The 22419-nt window shown below is 36.4% G+C and overlaps 1 protein-coding gene across 5 annotated transcripts in view; it reads left to right on the top strand.

Annotated features, from left to right (window-relative positions):
* IMMP2L (inner mitochondrial membrane peptidase subunit 2) overlaps positions 1-22419 on the top strand; it is a 466489-nt gene that overhangs the window by 152200 nt on the left and 291870 nt on the right. The window lies entirely within an intron of this gene.

The raw sequence follows: 22419 nt of genomic DNA, 5'->3' as shown, positions 1-22419 counted from the left end.
ACATCATGCCCAGTGTATAAACTGGGGGGAGTTGGGTGGGGGGTGCAGATTGCTGCTTGGGAACTAACTGGGCATCGGTTAGCGAGTGGTGAGCAATTGCATTGTGCATCACCTGCTTTGTATATTCCAATTCTTTTATTATTATTGTCATTTTATTATTGTTATTATTATCATTATTAGTTTCTTCCTTTCTGTTCTATGAAACTGTTCTTACATCAACCCACGAGTTTTACCATTTTTTTTTTCCCCGATTCTCTCCCCCATCCCACTGGCACGGAGGGGAGTGAGTGCGCGGCTCCGTGGTGCTTAGCTGCTGGCTGGGGTTAAACCACGACTTAATGAAATGAAATTTGATAGCAGAATTCTAGCAAGCTGTCGTGGCTCCCTGGGAAGGCCAGAGCTTTGAAGAGAATCTGCCTTGACCTTCTCTTTATAGGGAGCTCCTGAAAAAGACGAAAAGGCTTTTAAACTCATAAAACCAGTGTATACTGGATAATTATTTTTAAATAGAGAAAAAAACCACCACCAAAACCCAAAAATACATGGCTAGCTTTGGCAAAACAGAATAAACAGGGTTTCAATATTACCCTTTCCATGTACAGTGAGTCCTTGCAAGTAGGTCCTTCATTCTTCCCATGCTTGGTTTTCACTACTACGTGGCTTTCAGGGATGAAGAAAATTCTGAATCGTCCCCTCTGATCCTTACTAATTTTCTTTCTTCTCTGATGCCTGGTTGCATGTGCCCTGCTCCCCTTGGCACTCCCTGCTCTGCCATCCCTCGCTGCCTTTGGGACCTTCTGTCCCTTGGTGCTCAGTTGGTCCCTATGAAGGCACAATCTTCTCCTGGCTCCAGATGGTTTTATCTGACTCACTCTACCTGAAGCGACAAAATAGGCAATTAAGAACACACAATAAAGTAGGTCATGCCCATCACAGAAGCCATAATTTAAATGAAAAGTAATTTCTGATCCATAAACTTTATATTATATACCTGTGAATTGAGGGAGACTAAACATATATTGCTATCAATGGTCCTTTTAAGACTGAAGTCCTGAGAAACTGATCCCGGTATGGTTTCTTGGAACACAAGAAATATAGTTCTGTGGTCAGCATTTGTAGGTGTTAAATGAATGTACAATTTTGCATAAAGTTGCTGATTCTAGTGTCATTCTTTATTTTGACAAATTAGCAATAAATGAGTTCAAATAAATTCAGTGGGTAATTACAGGGAAAAAATTATCAGCACAGACCTCACTGAAAGCTGAGATTTAGAAATGTCCACTAAATAAAACCTAACGATTCATGTATATAACTTGACATGTTGAGGTTAATCTACCATAGCAGTTTATATCTGTGCAAAATTTGGGTCGAGAAAAACAACCTTTGATGTTTGAGTATAATCCTTTGAAACAATGTTAGAACAGATGAAGAGCACCAGCACTTTTGGTGTCACAATATGTGGAGCATTATTTACTGAATCTGTTACAAGGGAAAAAAAAATCTACTACTAGCAAAACGCCCCATTTATTTGTGCCATATCACTAACAATCAATGAAAACCCAATGTAACTAAAAAAGAAAGCATCACAAATGTTGCATTTTATGGGGTTCACATTTATTTTTGTCAGCCTCGATTACTTTTATTTTTTCCCTGCAGTAAGTGGGTTTTAAGAAATAAGGAATTTTCTTGACAGAATGAAGACATAAACAGTATTTAAAAACAAAACAAACTCCCATCAATCTGCCCAAAACATAATATGTGGAAGAAGAATCATGTGTTTCTTCCCCTCGTGAATCTTGCTTCCAACAGATAGGATTTCAGGGACTGTCTAAGCCACAGGTTGCATTTGTATTGTTTTGTTTAATACCTCTGATCTAATTTAATATCTACCCTCCATTAATTCTGGTGACCCCTTTCGTACCTCTTCAGGCTTTCGGTCTGTAAAACATCTTGTGGCAATGAGCTTCTCATGGTAATAACAGTTGTACCACTGATGTTGACAGTAATTCAAAGTTGCTTTGAAATGGGAGTTTGTGGCAGACGTGTCTAAATTTAAATATGTTGAGACATTTTCCCTTGACTTTGCTGTGCTCTGGATCAGGTCGTTTTGAACTTTGCTTATTTATTGGTTTAGTCAAATGTCTATGCAACAGAGTAGAAAAGCAATAAGAAAAATCAGAAAATAGCTGTGCTCTTTTTAGTGAGTGTGAGTGCAATTTTACTTGTCCTTAATGTTGAGCTAATTTCCTGTCTGGCAGGCACCAGCAGTATTTCTTTTTCATTAAAAATAGAGAAAGAGGGGAAAAAAAGTGAGGGAGATGTAGTAGATGATGTAGATTACAATAGTAATTGACACGGTGGTTTAACATGCCACTGGGATAGTGTATAAAGCCTTCTGCCTTTGAAAACTGCAGTTCAGCTACTGCTGTTTGGGAACATGAACAGTGATGGAATTTACTTTTTTCTAAGTTATTTGATGGAATCCAGATGAGAGGAAATGACATTTCAGTTATATGAACCACTCACTGAAGCTACCAAATATCAGTATGTGACTCCTTGCTGGTGATATTCCAGTCTAAAACTGGAAGAAAAAGAAATTTTAGTCTTAGATGAAAATGGCTGCTGTCGTGGTGCCTCCGGTTCTAGCAAGTCACATTTACAGATTATTTATCTCAAATAAATTACCATTCTCAAGTTTGTCCATCATCGTGTTTTGGCTCTATGAAGAGCTATTTATGAGATGTATTTCTTATTTTCAGGTACGTGTTTGCATGAGTATTTCTGAAGTCATATCTTATTTAAGTTTAAGGATGAAAATCTCGTGTACAGCCACAGCGATTTTTCATTTGTATGAAAGTGAAATGCACTCAGGAAGTGCATTTCGTTGCGTAAATAAGCGTGGTAGCAGCCAAGCCCCTCTAACTGTTGGCTGCCATCTTTCTTCACCTTCATGCACTTACTACTCTTTCAAATGCTTCAGTTCACATCTGATGCCGCCTGAGTTCTTGCGGCACACTAAGGCATCAGGAAGCTAACCTGGCCACCAAAATAAAAGTGCCGTTTGATAACTTAGCGTGCTGAAATTACTCACTGATGGGCCTGATGGGCATCAAGGCCAGAAAAAGGATAGGGAAGGGCCAGAACTAACCTCTAGCAAAGCTGGCTTTGAAGGATATCTTTGATATGTATTTGGTATGTTCAGCTTAGAACGGCAGCCCAAATTACATGCTTGGGCTCATCCAGCAGGTAGTACTATTCAAAAAAGTATTTTTACTTGGCGATGGATAGCACTGTACCAAAAAGGACTTCACTGATGCAGGACGTCCTGCCTGAATCAGTTATTGGTAATGAGAACTGTGGGAAACCCAAGGGTTAATTTACAGCATCAGAAGCAGAAATGCAGCTGAGAGAGGGTGACCTAAATAAAGCTTTTACCACAAGTCAGTGTTCATTTTGTGGAAGAGGTGAGTCCTGTTTGAAAAAAATGCATCTCATTTCTGGGTATCTGTTCAAATTATGTAGAAACTTGCCAGTAACTGGAACAGAGAAATCACTTTGAACCCAGACCAGAGTGCAAGATAGCTATCAGGCATGTTATAGTTTCATGTTTCTGTCACTAAATATAGCAAGTAATATCCTAAGCTGTGCATTTTTGGCAGAATGCATGAATATTCTTTCACTTGAAAGTTTGTGAGGTATTAGGGACTGACAGACCTCACACATGTCTTTGCCCAGGGGGTGGGCAGTTCAGAAATGGAATAGAGATGAGGGACTTCTGACCAAAAGCTTGAGGTCCTTCACAGGTCGGTGGGGCTCTCTTTGGCTGAAGTTCCACGCTTGGTTTGGAAACTTGCTTGTGTGAGATACTTATTAGTGACAATTGCCTCATGTTGGCAACTGTTAGCCAGAACTTTCGTGGCATCCACGTGGAAAATTTGCATTTTGTCCCCCTTTTCATTTAAATAAATGTTATAAAAGATAAACCACAACTTGGAAATAAACCATATAAAATTTGTATGAGTTTTCTTCATGCCAGATTACTGTCATTATAAAGTTTGGTCAGATACCCATTCTGTTCCAAGTACCTAAGTATCTTGAATCCAGCCAGTTTTAGCTAATTAGTAATTCCTATGTTTTCTTCTGTCAGGAAAACCATATGTTTAGGGACAGTTTTGTAGTCTTCAAAACTGTACATGTTCTCCAAGTGTTTCTGGAGTCTGCTTGATTATTGAAGCATTTCTGTATTGCGGTAACTTTTCTGTTGTCAACCCCTTTTTGGCTAATGGTTGCATATCAGTAAATGAGGATAGTATTTGCATGATGCTTCCTATTTTGCTTCCAGTTACTAAATTCAAGAAGTACAGATTTGAAAAGGTGAGTTATAGGTGATTGCTTTTATGTATTAATGGTGCCTATGGAGGGTCTCATTAACACTCACAGCATGGAAAATTCCTGCAGCTACCCTACAGAGCACTGGAAAACATGACTGCTGAGCAGGCTTTATTGTTTATGCTTCATTTTTCTAATCTATTCTCTAAAAGGGTATTTTTGCAGCCTCCATATGACAAATAAGATACCATATGGGAAAAAAGAATTGGACAAAGGCAGCAGGAATACTTCTTTTCATTTATTTATCACAGATTTTTTTTTATTTTGGGAGTGGGAGTTTCATTTAATTGTATTCTTGTGAATGTTTAATTTCCAAGCTGGCATTTGGTACATTATTAGAGCAGCAATCAGTGATAAAACATCTTGTTGCAATATTTACACTTGGAAAACTGAATTATATATGTACAATGAATATATATATTTTATAGCAGAGTTATTTTTCCAGCTATAGCATGAATTATATATGTTCTTATGAAGGTATTCATCCAAATCTAATGCTACTACTTCTAGTTGACATTTGAGGGTAATTTTGTAAATTTGAAGTATCTTAATTTAATTAAGAAATATTCATTTTTAGAACAAGAAGGAAAAGTATTTTTATATTCAAAAAAAAGCAGTTCCTTCCTTCACCTACTGGTAAGAAGCAGGAGATAACCTGCAATTCTGTGGTTCAATATGTGTATAGTAAAGGGCAAGGAGACCATATTCTTCATTATATACCATAATGCTTTGGATTGCTATCTACTCTATAGTGTCTGCCCCTTTCTGTCTCGCAACTGCATTCCTTGATGTTTAGCTGGAAGAGCAAATGGCCTTCTTGTGCTAGAAGTGATGCAGTTGTTGCTCTATAAAATAGTCAACAGCAGTACAGCGATATTTGGACACACATTACCCTGAAGGCATCAGTCTTCTGTGATCGACACCCAACGTACCTGTTCATGACCTAGAAAGTTGTAGCTGGCAGCTGAGCCGGTAGCTGTCACGCCACGACAGCAGCCAAAACTTTTTACATAGGTTGCTGAAAACCTCTGCAGCATTACATACACTGATTTCAGACAGAATCTTAACTTTTAAGAAGATTTACTACCAGAATATATTTGGTCTTTTGGGGTAGAATTTTTCGTGTGCGTGTGTGTGTGAGAGAAGAGAAGGGAGAGAAGGAAGGGAGCAGACTACTATGTGCTTGGAGAATGGTCGTATTTCTTCTCAAGAAAGCTGGAAAGTCTTGCATTGACTCCCTTTAGCTTAAATGTAAGGTCTTTTAAACAAGATGGATGAGTTTGATTCCCTGCACTTTTGGGACTCATTCATGGTTTTTTTGTTTTCATGTTGGTATTTTCTGTTTTAAATTCTAATGACGTTTATATGACTAGTTCAGGAATACTTGCGTCTCCCTCAAATGTGGCCTCTTTTCCTGCTCATGAAACATACCAATTGTTTAATTGATTACTTTTCCTACATGTATTTAATAAAAAAAATAATCAAATTATTCGTGAATATTTCCTTGTGAAGGTTAAGTATTCACTGTTCAATATTTGTGCTGGGCTACTAAATCATGATTTTGCAGATATATTGTTACTGGATAATGTTACAGGTCCTTTATTGATTGAATGTGTATTTCTGTAATTCTCACATATAATTTTTGCTCTGTTTTTTAAATATCATGTTATTTGGCTTTAAAAAAATAAAAATAATTCCTCAATTTTAATGTAAATGAGAGTTTGGAAGCTAGAAGTTGACATCTGTCATTGATACCATGAAGATATACGTGAGGAGCCTTTTGATTCCAGGTATTCCCTGTGCACAAACTCTTAATGTTCCATCTTGTATGTCTTGAATATTTTAATGGAGAGAGCATATCAGAGAAAGATCTGCCAGAATTTTGAAATTTTGTAGCTTGTGACTGTGATACAATGAAGATGGGTCCATGGACTTGACATCCTCTGGGAAATTAGAACGTCTGTCTGCATCTGTTCAAGAAAAGTACGGAACCAAAGGTTTTCTGTGCCCCAATTACAAAAAGGCTCAGGCAGGTTTCCTCAGTCCTCCACTTCTCTCTGTTCTTACTAATTCACAGCTAGCGGCAGTTTGGGTGGATCATTATGCCTGTCATAAGGCCTTTTTTTGGCATATGGCGATTCAAAGATCAGGTTCTGAGGTCTCTAAAGCAGAAGAGACTGAGAAGGATGTGACACTGACAAATGATCCCTGTCATTTATCAGGACTTTCCAGGAACATTTTAAATATTCATTGCTTTAGGAAACAGCCATTTCATTGCTTCTCATTTAGAGAAGACTTTTTTAAAATCAAAATTTTTGTGGATACAGAAAAAGTGGAAAATAGTTCTGAGGAAAAATGCTTATCACCTCCAAAAAGTATATGCTATATTTTATGGGGTTTTTTTTGCCGGTGTTACCTTCTAGCCTATATTGGAATCCATAAGGCAATGACTGTAGTTTATCTCTTCATATCCCACAGTTTCTGATGTAGAACTAGCAAGCTCATAAACCCCAAGGAAATACGCACTAAAATGAAGGTGGGGTGCTGCCACCTAAAATACATTTGTTTAATATATTTTTAATTGATTCTGCCATCATTTTTCCTTTATTGGTCTAAGGCAGTTAAGCACCCTGTTACTTTGATTCTTATGGAATTATGACTTTTTTGTAATCTAGTCTGCTGAATATATTTCTAATATCTATGATAAATGCTGAGAGTAGCATACATCAAAATGCTTTATTTCACTCAGTTCAAAGAAATGTTTACTGGTGTGAATTTAATGGAGATTTTATAGGTTTGTAATTATACAGTGGTACAAAGTATCACTGAGTAGGATATTAGCCAAGTGTAGATAATGTGTGTTTTAAAAATGCAACAGTTTTTTTGACTTCATTAGTTTAGGTGTGCCACATCTTAGCACTACTCGGCAGCGTTGGAAAAATTGAATTTTGCCCCCTTGAGAGCAAAGATAAAACGCTTTATTTTGCCTTCATCTAGCGAATAGTAAAATTTTGCTGAAGCAGAACAACTGCTCTTCTCTGTCCTCCCTCCCCTACCCGTTGGCACGATGGCCTCTTTTCAGTGAACTCACCGCCCCAGCGAGAAGCCAGGTGTGCTCGCCTGTATCCCAGCCTCTGCAAACGTCAGGTGTTTGTACCCCATGCCTTTGAACGAGGTAGGGACATTGGTTAAAAGAGGACATAGAGGTCCTTCACCCTGTCCCTGTGACCACTGGGACACTCACTGCCTGCTCCACATCTCTCTCCACGGGCTGTGGAAGGACTAAAGGAAAGCAGCTACACAAGCATGTGCCCCATAAACTGCCAGCTAGTTTCATTACCGTCAGCACTGTGCCCTCCTTAGGGAGGGCGATGCTTCGGATCTGCTTTCCTCCTGCCATAGTTTGTTGTCTTTACTAGCCTGACAGCCCGAGTAATGGCCTTCTTTGATGATGGCTAAATATAACACTGGTCAGACGTATGTGAAAATGCAGCAGTTTAAGCATCCAGTTCAAGTATTAAGTGGATGGTTTAGAAATAAATTTCACTAAGTGGGAAAAAAACCACCGTCCAGCTAGATTGCTGATATGCATTGTAAATAGGTATGAGCTTTTTTGTTGCTGCATGATTGTCTATTGTTTTGTACTAGTAATATAGGGAGCCAAAACTATAAATCATGAGCAAATTGCAGTATGATGTCAACTAATACTGACTCATCTAGATACTTAAGTTGGCGTGAAATCTTTATATCGGTTTGCGTTTTTTCCTTTGTTGTTTTTTTCCTTCTGTTTTCTTAACCTTATCAAGCTTTTTTTACTCACTTATATGTTTCTTTTCCCTGAATTTCCATATTAAGAGGTTGCAGACATATTTAAGTTCTTATGGATGGAAGAGACCATTACTTTGGTGGTAAAGACAGGCAAATAATAACCTTTTTTCAGCTCTGCTTTTCAGAAGGTGGTTCATCCTTATTATCATGGCTTTTTTTTTTTTTTTTAAAGCTATTCTCTGAAATAATTTGCTTAGCTGTGTATAAGGAAAAACAAAAAAATATTTCATTACCTCATTATATTGGCAGTGTTAGCTTTGCAAATGTCCACCCTGTATTTCTTGAAACAGCTGTATTTGCAGGGCAGACATGCTGGTGTGCAGAGGTAGGGAGAAGTTGCTCCATGCTATTTCTGCTCTAGCTTTCATCTGCTTTTCATCACAAGGCAGGAAGAGACTTTGTAGCCTTCTCCTCTTCCTTTCAGACAATATCTAGATTTTAAAGTGTTGTACTTTCTTCATCAAGGTAGCAAATTTGGATGGTAATTCAAATAGCAGATACAACACATCTGAAAATTCTATGGATGCTGATTTAATTTTTAAAAAAAAGGAAAAACAACAATAATTTGATGATAAGAAATCGTAAACTGTACTTTTTAAAAAGAATTTTAGGGAGTTTTAATGCTTCGGTTTATTGGACTCTGTTTTGGCTTTAGCAGCCCTCTAACATACAGAGATTAAACATCTATACAGTGTGAGTGTTTATGCGGGTGATTATTTCATTTTTGATTTGTTAGAGTCCATAGAGTCAGTAATAATAAGCCATAAATCAGAATCTGTTGTGCCTTTCTGCTAATTGAGAGAATACTGTATGCCCTGACCATTCAAAAATCACATGAATGCTCCTGGAGAACCTTGAAATTAGCTTCCTGAAGGATACAGGATGCCTTTTTTTTTTTTTTCCCCCACGAAAGTTGTTGGGTTTTGGTGGGTTATTTTTAATGAGAAGAAATGGATTTTTCTTTTTTGTAATTAAAACAGATATTCTTGTTTCATTATTTAGTTTAAATAATGTATCTTCTGAAAAGGGACAGTTATCTAGTTTTTATATTGGCTAATCTGCAAAGCACCTGTGTATCCTATATTTTCTTTCTCCAACCCACCAAAATTAGGACATATTGAAAGGCTGATGGATCACCCTATAGTATTTCTATTGATGTTAATATTGTGGTGATGCCTGTTATGCCAGTCTTGAAGCAAAATTCCTTTTTGCTGAGTTCTAAACAAAAGCAGTTTCTTTCTAAGGAAGGCTATACTCTTCAGTGTAAAGAAGCAGATACTTATGGTAGCCCAAAGGAACTGACACGTTAAAATATTGATTTTATTTATTTAGATTTATTTATTTAAATTCTGTATTCCACAAATGTGAAACATATTGAAAAATTGCCTGCTCTTGGCTGAACAAATCTTTCTCCAATAACTCCACTTTAACTGTGTTAATATTTTTCTTTAAGATTTTTTCCAGGAAGATCTTTGAAAACCAAGAAGTTCTTCATGAGGATGACTTAACTGTATTTAGCATGTTTGCTTCACAGTGTTTTGATATTTGGGATCTCCTTCTCCCAAAGAATGGCAGTGGCTAGAAAAAGAATTCAGAGATACAATGATCATCATTGAATATTTAATGTTATCCTTTTTCCCTTGCTGACAAGTCAATTCCTGCTATTGTTGAAGTAGTATGTTGTAAGGTATCATCTTCCTCTAGATTAAATAATGTTAGTGATATTCATAGAGATGTCTTGTCATCTGACCTTCAATTAGTCTAGTCAGGGTAGAAAAGGAGTTGCAAGTGTGATTCCCAAGATATATTTGAAACACTATAAAGAAGTCTTAGGTTCCTCATCTTTTGCTATCTGACTTTGCTGATTTTACTTGATATTAATTGTAAAGCTAACAATCTTGATCAGTGGCAGGAAGGACTGTTGAGCTTTTTCTTCCTATCCGCCATGAAAGAACTACTCAAGTTCATCTGAAATTTATTCTTAACATGCGGAGCTACTTCACAACTGGTTTCTACTCTTGGGAACCTGATAGTATACAGTTTCCAAAAACTATCCTGGTGTATTATAAAAGGTTGCTTCAACGATTCTCTTATTGGAAGTTGACACATTTTAATGTTAATAGCATGATAACTGAGTCAGGAGAGAAATCATGAAAGGATTTGAAACAATGTGGAGAAAGTAGTTTATTCTAGGCATTTTCACTTATGTCTTTTGTTCTTGAGGTTACTTCAGACTAGAAAGCCTCATTTAAAAGAAAGAGAAGTCTTTAAGAAGAGAACAGCTCTTTACTGATACAGAGGTGGAACAGGTAGCTTTACCAAGTATGCTGCAACTGAAATGCTTTTTTTTTTTTTCAGGTGGTGGTTTTAGTTTTTTTCAAGTATTTGTCTTTAATCAAATAAAGTAATGAGAATCATATTGGAGCACTGCATAGAAAAGAGTTAAGATAGTTTTTATCATTTGTGTTAATAATTTATATGGGCCAGTGTTAAAAAAACCCTCAAATCTGCTAATTCTCTCAATCACAGGGAGGGAATATTGAATGACAGCAGTAGAGAGGTATCATGAGAAAATTTCATTTGGGGACTCTTTCCGTTTTCTATTTTATTTTAATATTATAGTGCACTATAAAAGAAAACAAGAAGAGGTAACCTAATAAAAATTTGCTTAATCTGCTACCCTTAACTGTTACTCTGATTGTGGTCTTTCCTACTTCTACTGAAGTGACTTAATACAGTAGCTTTAACATCTCGTAAAATTACCTGCACTGGTCAGAAATCATTAGAAGGTTAGAAAATATAGGCTTAGACTGTTTTGCCTGAGTGCAAAATGTTAAGAAGTTATTTCTGACTGTATAAAATATTCTCTTTGATTACACCTTTATAGATAGCAGATACTGCAAATTTTCTCTTTACTGGTGACCTCTGGAGTCTCATTTCTGTCAGCAGGTGTGTTGCAGTACTTGATACAGTACACAGTGTCTAACAAGATAACATTAAAATATTTTTGTTGTTCTTCACTTTTAAGAAGAAAATTAAAACATCGAAGATAAAATAGTTTTAAAAGCCAAAGATGTATTATGTTTTGTTCTTTGTTAATTATTTATTGGGTTTTCATATTTATATTTATTTCAGATTGGAAAATGAAAACAGAATACTAGAGTTCCTTTTTCCTGGCTATGAAGCTTTAATTTTATAGTCCTTTTTGCTTGTCATGCAAGGACTGGATTGCAAAAACTAGGAGAATATTTGGTTTGAAACTCTGCTTCCCTGGGATTTTAGTGAAAACATATCCTTACTGGCAGACTATCTGGAATGGATTACAAAACAGTTTTAAGTTTGTCAGGACAATGATGTTCGTGGATATATGGATAATCTCCTGGTACCTGAAGTCAGACAAATTTCACTCTTACTAGACATATTCCTCTTTTTCTATACCTAGATTTAGATCAGAATCAATTTTGTAGTCTGTAACGCAGAAATAGTCAGTATGTTTAGTATTTTTTTGAAAAAATTTGAACTTTGTAATCTGAACTGAACTCATATCTGTCTTCATATGAAGTTTCTCAATACCCAGATTCCTACATAGTGTAACCACAGAAAAAATCTTAGGAGTGAACTGATAGCAATTTTCCCTGTTGCACACCTATGTAGCAACAGTTTTTTGTAGTCTTGCTTGACAATTGATTTCTGGTAAAGTCATAGTACACATATGTCAAGCAGAATAAACTTTCTTACTGTGCTGCCATTACCTACTACGAAAAGGTTAAACAGTTCATTTTTCATATGATCTAAGGTTTGGGTGAAATCAGCTTTTTAAATACAAATGCAAATCTGTTTGGTGTGGATTGGCTGGATTTGGAGACTGAGGCCTGTTTGGGCTGGAAAGAGTGAGGCTGGAGAGTGTGAAGAATTGGACAGGTTGGGGAAGAGAGATCCAGTTTTGAATTATTTTGGCAGAGTAAGTGAAATGTTTCTGACATTTTTACTGATGGCTTGGCTAGGAGGCATGACTAACAGGGAATGGTAGCCAAGGGGAAATTGATCTGTGTATGGAACGTGGGCTACCTAACCAGAGCACTGTATATTCCTCTAATATTAATTTTTCAGGATGAAATGCTGTCCCACTGAAGTCAATGAAAATGTTGACCTGGTAGAGATATTTTTTTTCTTACGTATTGTGTAGAATGTAAAGATCTATAGAAGACTGTGATCTAATCTGAGTGTACCTTTGATATTTTACTGTTTCTGTCTCGCTGCTTAGTTTCCATCTGTGTGTCTCTGACTTTCTCAACCATGCAAGAATTAAATACACTGCTTGAATAGTATAAGTGCATAGAGAGGATCCTGAATAAAATTACGTGCTATCCTCCTTCTCATCAATGGCGAGAAAAATTTCATCTTTTGTGGAATTCATGCCTCAGTCATACGTAACTAACCCTGAATTTAGCATAGTGAAACACACACTCATCCATATAGTGTGTTTCTACCTGGGTGCATTATTGCTTACCGATCAGTTTCCCAGCATTGGGTTTGACTAGGTGGAACAAATGAGTAGGAGAAAGGTTGGTATCCAGAAATGAAGGTGTATATTTCAAACAATTAATTAGTTTAAAAACATACTTAAATATTTTTAGCAGTGTACTTTGGAGTACTTCTCTGTGTGTTTTCATTCTTTATCCAAATGATAGTTTTTACTACTCATTTTCAGTCAGTGATTAGGGTTTGAATTTTTTGACATCTGCTAAATAACAAAGAACTAGGGGTAAAATAATTCTAGCAGTTGCATTTAACAGGACTTACGGAATGAGTTCATTCTTGGAAAATTACTGATTTGCAACCGCATCTACTAATTCCTCGTGACTGTCCCATTATCAATGAACAAAAATAATATGACACCATAAATATCAGACTCCTGTTTTATTCAACCGACTATATAGATGCTAAAATATAAATTAATTAACGAAGAATTCTCAAGTTCAGATAAGAGGTAGTAAATGCCTAAGAAAACCTTAGAGTATCTCCTTGCTGGAGCTCAAGAAAAAATCCCAAGCCCCTCAGATAGTCCAAATCTGTGAAGCCTAATGCATTTATACACTAAAAATGTCTGTGCTACTCTGGCAGGTTAAACGGGCTCGTAATGGTATAAAAGTTATACTTACATCTTTATGCACTGAAGTCGTTCTGTGATGCAGGCTTGGAAATGCAATATCATACAATGTTCAGGCCTTGAGCACAGAAAAGAAGGAAAGCCTGTCAGTATCTAATGGCAGTATATTCTGTCTGCTACACCTCTGCCTCCATCTCTTTGCTAGAAAGAGTCGGCACTTTTGGATATTTTCAATTAAGTTAGAAGTTTCATAGGCTTTTATCTACACTGTCTCCTCACTGATGGCACTCAGTCTAATTTTGTGTAAGCTAAAATCTACATGGTAACAACTTTCAGTTTCAGAAATGCTCAGTCCAAGCCAGCAATGCTCACAGTGATGGTGGCAACTCTTGTAAAATATCTTAATGTTTTCAGGCCAAAACCATTCTTTAGGCAATGTGATACAGTTTTTCCGCCTTGTGTGTCGTGTCCCTGTCCCCCCCTTTTTCTGCATTTTCACATAATATAAATTATCCAACATAACATCAGTTGTGAGAGGAAATGGTTACATTTTTTAATTTAAAAAAATGTGAGCAGGAAAATGGCATCCTGTTGTTAGATCGCACATCTGTGCCCATCTCATATTATAATATGGTTCATTATGATATTCAGTGGACTTCTGATCAACGAATTCAGTTACAAATATTCTGAAAAGAGAGCTTGAAATCCCACCATTATCTTTTGAGTCCATGGCAGGCATTTTTTACCTGCGGGCTGCTTGCTCATGTGAAAGCAAGCACATTTTACATTTAAAAGCACTTCAGTTTTTGCTTGGATTAAGTTTCTCTTGCAGCTGGCAAAGTCAGGATGACCTCAAGGCTTTACAAATAAATATGTTTGCTATGTTTTCATTTTACGAAATATGGAAATTGGTGAACATAAAAATTGTCTTTTAAAAAATAAAACAGCACACTGAATATGACCCCAAATGAAGAGAACCACAGATTAAAAATAACTTCTGTCTCATATGCCACTTTTATCATGTCATGTAGCAAACATAATTTTTTTTAAATCTCATTTATGGTGAGATTTGAAACTTATAAAATGTGGTTACAAGTCTCCAACTTTTAACTCAGCTTAATCCCTGTGATTTTCAGAGCTGCATTTGTAAGTAGAAGCACTTGGTGATGGGTTTATCTCCTCTTATTACCACATGGCCAACATTTGTGAGATGAAGATTTTAATTTGGCCTGTCACGAAGAGGAGCAAGATAAAATTTAACTGTTTAATCAGCAGTGAGTAGTGTGTATGTAGTGAAGTTCGCTTTTTTGATGGGCAGACACAGTAAACAAATTTGTGTGTTTTCTTGATTTGATTGTGATTGATGGAGGAAATATCTAAAAATGCAGTTAAGGAAGAGAGACTGTTATATTCCTTAGAACATGAAGCACAATGTTACTGCAGTTCTTAACTTCCAACAAAAGTCTGTGTGGTACAGGATTGTTTTTCTTTAAATTTCCATTAAATTTCTTTGTAGCATCTTTAAGGAATTTTGTAAAATAATAGGGCCATTGATGTAATTGTGTAGTATAAACTGTGGTGTTTGGTTTGAGTATTTTGAGTGCATTGTTTTTGTTTTAATGCATCTTCTGTCTTCCCACCTATTACCTACATTTTTTTGGAAAATACTAGGTTGTGGTTTGATTTAAAGTGTATAATAATTCTAAACTTTCATAAAGACCGTTGTAGAAATATGAGGAGCATGGTAAATTCATTAATTCTGATATTGATTAGGTAAGTGTGTTTTACTGTTTCTTGTTAGAAAGCTGTTTTTCCTCTAAATTCTATTGATTTAGGCAGCAAACACTAGACAGTAGCAGTGTACTCCATTTACTGTTGCAGCATGCAAAGGTTCACATCTATTATGCTTTATTAAAGTATGTTTTCCTTATTATCCTTTTTGTCTAAAGAAGATACAGTTATTTCTTTACACAAGTCCGAATCGTATTCTTTCCTGTCCTGTTGTGTTCTAAAATGGGATTGCCTTTTTGAGGCAACCGAGATTCTTTAGGTTCATATAGCTTATCAAAAATAATTTCTAAATATACCACTATCTTCAAAAATGTATTACAGCTAATGGTCTGAGTACATTATGCAGTCTCTGTGCTAACATGACTCTGCTATCTCAGCAACCGAACTAGCCCATTTAGAAGTACTTCAGGCATCTCTCTGATGCACTGACAGCAGAAAATCACTTGCAAAAAATTCATGATATGGGTTTGTCTATGCGTATTAAGTGTTGTACCAAAGAAAGTAGACCGCATATCTGCAGAAATGAGTTGTTTAATTCCTTAGTTATTGGTATGAGTTTCAATGAGGACATACTTCACAGATTTCTCAGGCTATTCAAGTTCTGACAAAATGGACTGCCTCATTACAACTTCTAACTTCTGTTCATGAATTCATGTTTATGAAATTTTTTTGTTTGGTTTTTTCTTGATGCAGCAACAGTGGAGACAAGAATATCGATGAAATAAGAAAATATCTCTGTGAAATTATTAGGAAAAGTCAGCCAAATAGAGTGTTTAATATTATTTAGTCAGTTAAAAAACGTGAATTAGCAAATAATTGACGGCCAGGTTTAAGAAGATATTTTGGTGCCTAAATGCATGAATAAGAAAATAGCATCGGGTTCAGTTCAAGGCGGGCACCAGTTTGCCGTTTGCATACGAACTTTGCAAGCTTCCACTGTGGTAGGGAAGATCTACCCCGCGTCCAGGCTTGAGAGCAAAGCCTTTGTCATTCCTGTAAAATCGTGAAGTAACACAAGCATGTTCCCGTAGCCGCTGTCGGGGAGCGGCGAGAGCGGGGCAGGTCTGCGAGGGGTCAAGCCAAGGGGACCCTGTGTGAGGGGCGCGAACATGGGAGCAGAGCCAGGATCTGGTATTGGGGCCTGTCGGCAGCCCCCCGCCCCAGCAAGCCATGAGCCAGGGCCGGCGGCCATCACAGGAGTCCCGTCAGCAACTAAAGTTGACGGGAGCAGAGAGAGGGCTGGTGGGGGTCCGAAGTCCGTCCACGTGAGAGGGCCGGGGACGTCTGCGCCCAGCATCGCTGGGGCGGGCACCGGTGGTCCCAGGCTGAGGTGAAGTGGGGCTCCTGGGCCGTGGGCGGGTTGGGGGGAAGCCCTAGGGGGGGCGAGCAGGGACATCAAGGCCCCTCGAGGCCCAGGCATTTGTCTACCAAAAAAAAAAAGCAAAGCGCCGCTAGCAGTCTGGTGGCTGTGTTTGTTAAGAGACAAATGCCATGTTGCTTTTTCATCACAACATGTAAATCAAGTTTCTTAACAGAATTATAAAACTAGCAAACGTCCGGTACCAGGCTTTGTCCTTCACTTTAACAATTGGCTAGTAGTTCTGAGGCTTACATCAACGTAGGGTTTACTAGGAACTGGTACCTAATCTTTGTCTTTTGAATGCAAATTATAATGCCATATTTTTAAGAGCAGTTGAAAAACATGATGTTAGTACCAGCAGGGTTTTCTAAGCACTCCGGGTTTTGTAAAAAGGAGTTCTTTTAATGAGCCCTTCCGGCATCTTTGTTTATGTACATAGATTGGATGGATATAAGAATTTGCTTGAGTAGAATCAGTGAGAGGTCATGAGTTACTTCTGCTAATCTTGCTTCAAAAAAAGCCCAAATAACACAAGGAAGTCGTTATTTGTAAAGCTAGAAGCGTAAGTTACCATCTTGCCTGTTCAAGTCCAAACATATATGCATCAGAGATTTTAAATAATGCTGATAGCTTTCTCTGATGATATTTTCCCCAGAATTGACACAATAAGTAGACAAATCTAAACCTTCTTTCAAGATTATAGTAACGTTATAAAAATCAATTTTCTTTGCTTGAAAATTTTTTGCACTTCTGGAGAAGTAAATATATACAGAGTATCTTGTTAAGACTGAAAAAAACCATACAAGGACCAACAAATTAGGGGCTACAGAAGAATTATGTAGGGCTTAATTGGGAAAAAAATGTTGCCACTATTTTCCCTGCACTTGATAGTGATCAGAAATCCCTGGCATATTACTGTCATTGTTTAGATCTCTGTACCTTTGACAGTGGTGATCTTTCAGCTTATGCATTTCCATTTCTTATATCCAAAAGCATTTTTCCTTTTACTTGTACCTGAAAACATAATGGTTGGAGGTTATTGGTGCACTTCTACTACCGTATAAATTAAAGTGTTACTGATAATGAACAAACAAGGACAGAGAAACTTGGAGAACTAGTTGATATCATGACTGCTTTGCTTTCTGAATGACTTTTCTTTTGTGATGATACAGTTCCAATAATACATATTTTAACACATATTTTTTTCCACTACCTGTATAAACTTCACAGAAGAAATGTTTTTATTTTGCTCTGCTTCACATTGTTCCTTCAGCTCAGAAGTGCTCTAGTGTCAAACTAGTAACTAAAGAAACCTTAACATATACATGTTCAAGCCATACATTTTTATTGCAGCTCTGCCTTGATTTTTCAATTTTGCAGGCTGCTTTCTTTCGCTGCTCCATTTCCAGTCTGTAAGAACAATGGTACTGAAATCTTCTAGTTTCTGGGACCATATTTATTTATTTCTGAGCTTACTAATTGGAGCAGCAATTCTTCCACATGGTAATGCAGTGTGGTCACATCGGCAGGACTCTGCAGTTTGCTATTCTCCGATACTGCTCTGTGTTTGAATTAATGTGAGGCTCACTCTGAAAAGTTTATGTGCTCAATTTGAAGATAATGATACATGACAGCAAAGAAACAATACCTCAGTCTAAGAGATGGCACGATCCTCAATCAGATAATGTGGTAGCTGGCTAATTTTGTGTGAATAGGTCTGCTTTGATTTATTGTCATTAAAATAAAGAAAAGAAAGAAAACACAATACATACTGCTTACTTAGGGCTAAGTCCTCTGTTATGTTTTATGTGCTCTTCCAGTTAGTAAGCTAGAAGTCCGTTGCATGGTAATTGTACATGTTTAACGTGGCTGTGACTGTTTTTTCTAAACACTTGATAAATAGTATTAAAACATTCAATAAATAGAGGATTATACTTTTCTAGTCTATGGAAAAATACTATACTTATTGACACCTTTGATTAAGAAATACCCATTAATGAAAACTTAGTGTAGTACAACTGACTCTCAGTCTTTTCAGAGAAATGAAAGAATACCAATCCTAATAGTTGCAGTTAGCAAGACTAGTTTCTTTAATGATGTGAAGGTTTACAGTGTAGTGACCTATAAAACTGGCTCCCATCCAAACCTCCTGTTTTACAGTTGCTACTGGACTGTTTGCCTAGCAACATACTTAATGGACCCGTAGGGAATTTAGACTTACAGCTAAATGAGTGTAGAATGCTGAAGAGGAAGACCAACAGTTCAGGTAGAGGAAAAATGAAGAGAAGAAAGCATCTTCTCTGACAGAATCCTGAAACAGCATGGGTTTTGCACAGAGACAGCTCCTTCCTACTTTTCCTTTCACTTGCTTTCTAGATATATATAAAAAAAGTTGTTACTATAAGGGCAAGAAGGTAAACTTCTGTTGATTTTATTATCTTAAAGTCTAAATGTTTTTGTTTAATGAAGTTGTCTTGGATGAAAAGAGCGTTTGAAAGTAAAATGAGTGAGACAAAAACGAAAATGCCTGGCAGAAATAAGCAAGGGAATTTCTGCTGATAATGGATGTCCTTGATTCTGTTGTTCAGTCTTTCAAGAAAGCTGCTATCTAATAAAGGTTTTCTATAAGCTTGCTCACTAAATTAAAAAAAGGAAAAATGGCTTTCAACATTTTATGTGGTGTCTTAGATGGTCTCTCAGATATAAATCAAAACACAAATCAATTCTGTATATATGGCGAGGTAATACTTTAAGACAGTTGAAATCTAAATTAAGTTTTGGTTAGTCTTTTTTCTAAATCTCCCTCCTAGATACAAATCTCAATTTGTTTTCTTCAAAAGGTATGTTGTCTTATTTTTTTAAATTTATTCAGTGAGAGGTTTTGCTGAGTTACAAATCACAGATAGTGGCAGACATTGTTTGGAGGTCATTTGCATTAGTTTTTTCTTCATAACATATGCATCAATCAGTTAAACTAAAAATGCAGCCCCTTTTTTTTATTGTAGCCTTTCAACTCTGCATTATAACATTGAAACAGAAGGTTCTCCATGTTTTAATTTTTTAATTAAAAAAAATAAACTGTTTGAACTATATGCTCTAGTTCAACAGTAAATTGAGCTCAGGGACTGAAGTTGTGTGATTTGTAGGAGGTTACACTAGATTATGTCAGTAACTTAATGTCACTTTGAAAATCTATTAGTACTGTTGTAAGATAATCACCAAGCTCATTCCATGCACAAACAACTCGGGACTATAGGGCAATATTATCTTATATGCAGTGCTGCCAAAACATGTCCGTACGACTTCAAAGTTCTGCTTGGATGTGAAAATGCGCTACTTTCATTTGGCATGGAGTCAAAAGGCAAAATGTCTGTCCGTCATGTATCCTACAGCGTCCTCGCTTCAGGTTGTGTTCACTGCCCTCTTCAATGCCTGGTGAGGAAATGAGAACAAATAATTGGGGAACCTCAGCAGATTTATCCAGATTAGGTTATAGGTTATTTGTTTTTTCCCCGTGGATGACTGAGAACTGACTATGCTGGAGAAGGGCTTGTCTCTTAAGACTTATTCCCAACACTTTTGGATACTGGGCATTATAAATGTGGAAGTTATGCCTTAGATTTAGCTCATGTTATTCCCCCGCCTCGAACATTTCCTTCTTTGTTACTACTGGCTTGTCTTCATTCATGAAGCAGAAGTGGAGCACATAAACATTATGCTGGCTGTAGTGTTTTAATTACTACTATCTGAGAAGGGTTACCTAATTCAATTAAAAAAATACCCCTACTGGAGCTGAATCTACTTAGCTAAAACGGCTTTTTGGAGAGAAACTTTCCCTGAGATGTTGTGAAATTTGTTATAAAAATAGCCACATTGCTATTTAGTTTTCACCACTTGATGACCTAAATAAATAAATCCACAGCTGTTTTTTTTTTAAGCTAGGTGATGCTCTGTAATATTTTTGTATTCTCAGCATCACAGAGAAGAATTCTATTTTGCTTTCTATAAAAATTGGCAACTAGCAATACACTTTGGAAAAATGTAAGCTGAATTCTGAGTTTTCTGGTACTTTGAAATAGAAGGTGCCTCTTTTTCCCATGCACAGAAAAATAAATTAGTGTGACTAACAGTTTAGTTTATCTACAATTGTTTCCTTCAGGGCAATATACATAGATAGATATATACATATATATATAAAAAAAAATAAAGCAAGTTGGGTACTCGTATGATACAGGAAAGTCCTGTGACTGATGGTCCAAAGTAGCCTGAAGACTATAAAAATGAGAATAAAGGATTCAAAGAAGACATGTGATACAATAAATTCACAAATTTTTCAGAGTTTGTCTAGGGAAGGCCATGAGCAGCCTGATCAAATTGTGAAGTTAGCAATGATTTGAGCAGGATGATTTCCACAGGTCCCTACCAAACAAAATTATTCCAAGGTTCATTTCCAGTAAATTTAGATCAAAAGAACAAGTTCATATTTTTTTCCACTGACGCAACATCCATTTTAGTGATTGAATTAAAATATTTATATTGGGGTTAACTTAACCATATATAAGCCTGTAATAAAAATGGGTGATTCAAGAAAAGTTTGCAGGAAATTAAGCTAGAAATATCTACTACAGTTGAGATTTAATAGCATCTACAAAGGATTTTTCTCATATTTTGGCTTAATCAAAAAGTGACAGCCGTAAACTGGGGTCACCTTTTGCTTCTGTAATTGGTTAGGCTGCTTAGTAATAACAAACATTACAGAAGCAAGTAGATTGTTTTCTCACAAGAGTTTCACACATGATTTATTTCCTTCATCAGATGCTTTTTCTCATTTAGCTGTTCTATACAATAAAAGAGATGTATACATCATTTGCCGTTCTAAAATTTATTGCTCTAATCATGACACTGGTATATGACATACTGCATCTTATTTTGTATTATAAATTGCTGTGCAGAGTAGTGACAGAATAGAACAATAGTGATGGCTTTAGTTTATGATCGGAGTACTAATTTCATGTTACTTACTGTTGCAAAATAGTTTCTGTCATAATTCCTTGTTTCTTCATCAAAAACATTTCCTCTTTTGATACTCTAAATCCCTTTTCTTCCTTGTTAAAAAAAAAAAAAGGTTCTTTGAATAACTATAGTAGTCGCTGGAGCAGAAAACCAAGATTTGGCCTTTTGCTAGATGCAGCTAGCAGGCCAGCACAAATTGTATGAATACACACATTGCAAATAATAAAATGTTATGAAATTTTGAAGTTTATGAGATTACTAAAAATTAAGAAAAATGGAATAATGCAGATTTTAATCTCCCAGAAGAGTAGATCTAAATTTTGACATTATTTGAGAAAAATCACAGACTCATCCCTATAGTAAGACTTTCTCAGAACTTAGTGACACCTTAAGTATTCCCAAGTAAATGTGACAGACTCCATTAAAATTGCCTTATTGCTATTGATTTTGTACAGATGGCACTCAGATACTGTGGTAGTAATTCTAAGATGAGGCTGGAGAGATCAGATAAATGAAGGAGTAAGGTTGAGGGGCCCTTTTTAATATGGAAATCTAGTAAATTAGTATCTTGTTCTAATGTTTGGGCTGTTTAGGAACGGTACTATTGGAGAAGAGACAAATTTCATATGTAATATCAAATTATTTGAATGAGGTAGTACCATGGAAGACTGAGGAACTCCAGAAAAGCAGCCAAGGTGAATAGGCAGTCTAATGGAATGTAAAATTCATTAGTAACAGATGAACAGAAGAAGTAGTAAGCTGAGTTACCCTAAGAGTTCCTAAGTGAATTAAGTAAATTTACTGTTACCATATAGTCGGGTAGGATGTTGAATACAGGGAGAGATTTTCTTGAGAAGAGAGGGTTTAAAAAAACTGCACCTATTTCATTTGGTCAGTATATGAATAAAAATGTTCTCTGGAGAAGTGT

This window comes from Buteo buteo, chromosome 28 (assembly GCF_964188355.1).
Source record: "Buteo buteo chromosome 28, bButBut1.hap1.1, whole genome shotgun sequence".
Classification (NCBI taxonomy): domain Eukaryota; kingdom Metazoa; phylum Chordata; class Aves; order Accipitriformes; family Accipitridae; genus Buteo; species Buteo buteo.
This window is presented reverse-complemented; position numbering and strand designations above follow the sequence as displayed.